The sequence below is a fragment of the Gavialis gangeticus genome, unplaced genomic scaffold (genome assembly GCF_001723915.1).
Source record: "Gavialis gangeticus isolate Ggan-Ray unplaced genomic scaffold, GavGan_comp1, whole genome shotgun sequence".
NCBI lineage: Eukaryota > Metazoa > Chordata > Crocodylia > Gavialidae > Gavialis > Gavialis gangeticus.
Window position 1 is genome coordinate 13789642 of NW_017729009.1, and position 5972 is coordinate 13795613.

A 5972-nucleotide genomic window follows, 5' to 3' on the forward strand; every position below is an offset into this window, starting at 1 on the left:
ACCCAAAATCAGAATGCATTCAGTATAATAGGTCTATGTAAGGGCAGCATAATTAAGTCCAGATCTCATAGCAATTTGGGCTCTTTCCATCCTTCCAGAGTTAAACAAAAATTGGGAAAAACTTCCCTTAGTAGTACTCCTAGGTCAATCAGACCTCTCCATTGCAACTGGAACTAACAGGAGAGCTAAAGCCACAGTTTTCCCTTTATTGTCATTCCTCTTGCCACACATTTTTTGGTTCTGATACCTTGTCTCTCCTCCCAGAGGACAGGCAACAGAAGAACTGCAATTAAAGAAACAATGATAACTTCTAACCATTTCTATGCGGCAGGGTGCAGGTAAAGAATAGTGATAATAAAAGGGAGAGCTTTTAGCAATTAAACTGGTCAAAACCACCCACTGCTAGAGAAACTACAACCAAAAGCACTGCCGCCTTCTTCAAGGCATCCTGAGTTTAAAAATATCAATATTCGTATTGTTTACCACAAGAGTCTCCCAAGGAGGGAAGAATCACTGCAAAGTCGTATGGCTGACTGCAAAATAGAAGATTAACAGTTAGGTCCTTATCAGAAATGGCAATGAGAGCCTTTTGTTTAAAACGTCTACTTAAAAGAAAGCTCTTCTGACTGATTACTGCATGTGTATTTAAAAGGAAGACAACTACTGACACGAACAAGCTAGCGGTAATTGAGTGTGCTTTAAATAATTATATTACTTTTCTACGAGCAAGGATAACAAGTTAAAATCTTGTGTGCGCGTGTGTGTGAGAGAGGGAGAGAGTGTGAGCGGGTGCATGGACATGACAGATTTCATGTTAAGGAAAAAAAGGCTGCTGGGGACAATTGGTAGATAACTAGATTTGGTTGCATCTTAGAATTTCCTCTATTTAATGTCAGCGTTACAACTGAAATATCATGTGTGGTGTAAACTGCCTTCTTGTACAGTAACACATTTGCTACCACTATGCCTCTTATTTAAGCATCTGACTACAGTAATTGTTTTATACATTAACTATACTCCCTGATGGTTGGTCTATTATCTTTTTCCAAAATGGTGCTTGCAGATATTAGCAGCTTGATTACTTGTTTTATTAACAATTTCAACACTGTGTCAGTGTTGATTTGGGGAGCAGGGTGGCATTGTTGGTGACAAGGATTTGATGGTGTATTTTTAAAAAATGCAGCGTTCCTTAGTTCATTGATTTGTGCTAACCGTCTTTGCTCAGGTAAAGCAGTTGTTAAAGTCAGTGGGACTCTTGAATTTTATTTTAGTTGCACACTGGAAATATCTGTGAGCCAGGCAGTTTGTCGAGGATAAGCATTTGCATTCAGCTGGACATCAGGACCAAAGCAACGCGCAAGTCATTGGAAGCAAACAGGAGTGTAAATGCTGGATTAGAAAGACAGACAGCGCCACACAAAATGTCAGTGCTGCAGTGATGCACATCAAGGCTGTTTGTGTGTTTGTGTGCGTGTGCACCAATAAGCATGAATGTCTACAAAATGCTCAACCTCCCCGGTTCGTTTGACTCTAACTGTGCAGTGATGCATGTTATAGATGAGCAATTATTATTGTGAAGTCAAGGTAGATGTGAGTCTGGACATGGAGGTGTTAAGCAGACACAAGGATCGAACCTTTGAGTCCAGATGTTCTGCTCTCACACCCCTGCATGTACAACAGTGCACGAAGGGCTGCATCTAAAGCTGACCGAAGTTGATGGGAGTCTTTCAGTTGACATCAGATTACAACGCTGGTTCTTAAAAATCCTTCCTATGGATTTCCATCCTGTTGACTTCCCGTTTGGTTGATCCTGGTTGTTTTGTGTTAAGACCTGCAAGCAAAGGAAGCATTCGTAACAAAAACGACTGTTTAAATGCCTCAAAAGATATGCAGCGTCCCCTTTCTGACTGATAGATCTGCTATTCAGCCAGGCCACCTTAAAGGCAATAAATATACGTACTGTTATGGGTCATGAGTTTAAAAATTAAATCAAATGCAGAAATTGAGTCTTGACAGACTCTGAAGGGATAATGTCTTAGCTTCTCCAATTATGCACTTCAACATTTGGATAAATCATATGAAAGTAAGTATTTAGCCCCATTTTTCATAATCGCTATTAATGAGAACAAAATGGGAGTTGAGGGCAGAGGGAAAGAGTTTTGACAAGATAAATAGCATATGGGGTGCTGTTGTCAGCCACAGAAAATCAAGGCTGCTTAAACCCCCTAAACAACAGGAGAAAAAAAACGCTAGGAAAAAAAATAGCAATTGGTACTGTGTCCTTATTACTGACAATCTCTCTTTTCTGTGCTATGGAATTTAGAGCTGGTTCTGCAACTAGGACTTGGGACCCAGCAATTTCTGGGAAATCATTTCCAAGGAGTCGGGTGAACTGCAGTGAGCTAGCAGGTTATTAATTACCACTGATTTTTCCCTGCACTGGGTTGTAAGTGGGGTTTAAAAACATGCTAAACAACCCACTTGGAAAAAAACCCCCACTCATTGCCCCAAGCAAGATTATATACTTGCTTAAGGACAGAAACAACCTGGAAGAAAGTGACCCGTTTGAACCACAAGTTCGCATTTTGTATTGACAGTAGGACATAGGACTGTGAAGTGCTTAAATGAAAGATGGGTAGTATAGGGTCTGCGGTCCTTTTCTATCATCCCTTCTCGTCTTGTTCCCCTTTTAATACTCAAGGATTGAAAGCAGTCTCTTAAGAAATGAGCTGTTTTCGAACGGAATTCATTCCCAGTCCGTTTTGTTTCTAGCTAATACAAATTTAACCAAATCCTGCACTAATTGGCTTTAAGATCCGGTCCCTCTTTTTATGTGGAAGAAGGGCTTCACACTCCTGAGTTCATCCTGCATCCCTGCTTGTGCGCTGTGTATCTGCGTCTCAGGGAAGTATATGGTATAGGCAAGGCAATATCCCTGCTCAGATATAAATAGCCTCTGAACCTTCGTATTAGGCAACAGGGATGTGAAACAAGAATTCACTCGAGCTGTAGCGCACGTTGCTTCCTATCTGGAGATGTATTCTTAGCACACAAACTGCACGTCACCTTTTTGCCTGGGATTAGAACCGCAACATCACCTTTTGTCAATGCGCGTTGTTTTGTAACACACGCATGCACACGCGCGTAGACGCACACGTCCCGGGCTGCTCTGAAAATGGAGGCTCTTTTGTAAACCTCTGCATTAAGCTGTAAATACCCTGGCAATCTGGGAGAGAAGGGACCGTTCTCATACCTCATGCAACATTAGCAGCTAACAGATTAAACGCGTGCGGCCTGGGAGATTATCTCCTTGAATCAATATAAACTAGGGAATCAAACAAACAGCTGGCTGGGTCCCCAAAAAGAAAAGCATTTGATTGTGGCAAGCTTCAAAGTGATGGGTTGACTCGAGATGGGTTGGGTGCTTTCTCCTGCTGGGTTAGAGATGCAGAGGGCAAAACGAACAGCAAAAAAAAAATTTTTTTTAATTTCCAAGAACAATTGGGAAAGCAACTGAAACCGCCCCAGAACATATGGAGGAATCGAGTAAGGGATCCCCTGTAGGTTTCAGTTGTAGAAGTAAATATTAATCTGGGGGGGATATTGGGGGGTTGAGATCAAAAGAGCTGTTTCCATTTCTATAGGGAAAAGGAGTGCTTTGATGTCACAGATTCTTCCCTGTACTGCCTAATGAACTGAAATTGTGACACAGTGACATCCTGGAAGATTTGAAAGCACTTAGCACAATGACACATCTTTGGGTTTGCTTTATTTATTTTTCCAGCCTCTTGTATAACCCAGCCTGCAAAGAAAGAGGGTGAGGGAATGACTATCAAGTTAAAATATTGATGAGGGAGACAGAAAGGGCTTTAGGAAGTGGAAGGCGAGTAGTTTATTCTGGATCACTTAAAGGATGTTACACTCATGTGCAAGTTAAAGGACGCCAACTCCGCTGCAAATCTGACTCGGGAAGATCAGACAGAGATGTAAATAAGAAGGGCGGTGGCGTAACCTTTCTCACCAGCCTAATGCAGAAGGCGACGAGGTTAAAAAAAGTAGTCACAGGCATTGGACTGGATAGCGGGCCAAATCATGCACCTCTTCCTCGGTTCAAAGTTGTGTAAGATCAGCATGCACTTTACATTAAACATCGCGTTCTTTGTTTTCTAGCACCCACCTCGAGTCACAGGAGCCTTTTGCTTTTAACTAACACGCACGCACGCAAAATGAGCTTTGTCCGGTGCCTATTAAGTCTAGAGCAAAGCTCCTATTGACCTCAGTGGTACAAGATCAGGTACAAGACGAATTTCTGCTTAGATGGTCAACTAGCTGCCCAGCAAGCTGAGAGCATCTCCTCTTGTTTGTGCTGAGACTGCAGGGGTGGTGCTGTGCATATTGCTCACCTCCTTCCCGCTGCAGGGAGCGTGACCACACAGGATATATTTCTCCACTCACTATTCACCACTTCAGCAAAGATTTAAGCTCTAGCTGCTTTCTGATTGCCTGCAACAACCCTTTTGGCTCTGTGTTGGCACCACCCAGCCTCCGGCTGGTTCAGTGGAGGCAAAGCCCCCATCTCACCCCCAGAGAAGGAGGAGGGAAGTGGGAACAATGAGATGTCGTCTAGGAAATATGCACGAGGTTAGGCAAATGTTTGCTATAGGACTCTTCCTTGCTCAGGTTTTCACCCGGGCCCATGCAGTCCGCAGAGGATCTGTGCATTTAATGGCGTTCATCAGAAACAAAATGCTGCCAACAATACAAACCACTCTGCCGTCCACATCATTCTCCTGCAGGCAAGGGATGAGAGAAAAAGGAAACATCACATGACAGATGTTAGTCCCCTCATTTACGGCACCAATGGAAGGTGCTCAGAGTCTCCGGCTTTGAGGGGTATATAAGAAAACCCATCGGATAAAACAGGACCCTGCTGAATTTCACAGCAGACAGAGGGGGAAAGGATAGGGGAGGTTTGATTTTTTTTTTATTTTTATTTTTGTACAGGACACCTTTCCTGGCAGCGAGGCATTTCTAATTCCTTACGTATAGCAAGAAGATGCTCAGTGCTATCATATTCTAGTCTGGGGGACTCCTTTTCTTGTATCCACCAAGCGAGGCTTTCAGTCCGAGTAGCGACAAGTCACCAGTGACACAAAATCAGTGGCCCATATTCCATAATCAAATCTATAAATATAAAAGTCAGCCTGAATCCATCACATCTGGTGGGGTCCCTCTGGAACGGCCCGAGCGTAGTGATGAACCTCTCTGGTATCACTTGCTGGGGGGGAGCGGGGGGTAAGGTTCATCCTGCTGCACTGAGTGTACTTCTATACCTCTGCGGAAAGCTCCTCACTAGTAAATTAGCAGGCGGTGGAGTACGCTACAGTACTGTAATATGTAAAACAGGCTCCTTGGTACAGCAAGGTTAATCCGCTAGATTTACTCTAGAGTAACCTAGCGGGATTGAAAACGGCATTTGGCCCTTTGTAACGGGATGGGATTTCAACGGCAGGGAACAGACTGATAGATTTACCTGCTCTAGGATCATGCTGAGGAGCTCACTAAAGCCAAAAGTTGGGAAAAGAAACAGGCAAAGAGGGATGTTTTAAGGCAGTCTGGGGATGTAAATGCTCTCCGATCTTTACATCTTTTATAGCTAATTTGTTTAATCTCTTCCTGGGACGGACTTGTTTTGTGGATGCTCTGCGTAGCCAAGATTCAGAGAAGCTGTTCCAAAGCAGTCAAAACCAGAATGACCTACATTAAAATGCTGTACCTTTTATTAAAAGAAACTGCCACCGAGATCAACTCGCATTACACCAGTAGAAAAGAATAGATGAAATCAAATCATATGAAGGAAACAAAACAGAAATGGCCACACAGCTTCCTTTATTAATCCGAGCTTCTGACTTGATCCCCCTCTCTGCTGTGTCACTGAGATTACAAAAAGCACTAACTGTTTTGAAAACATG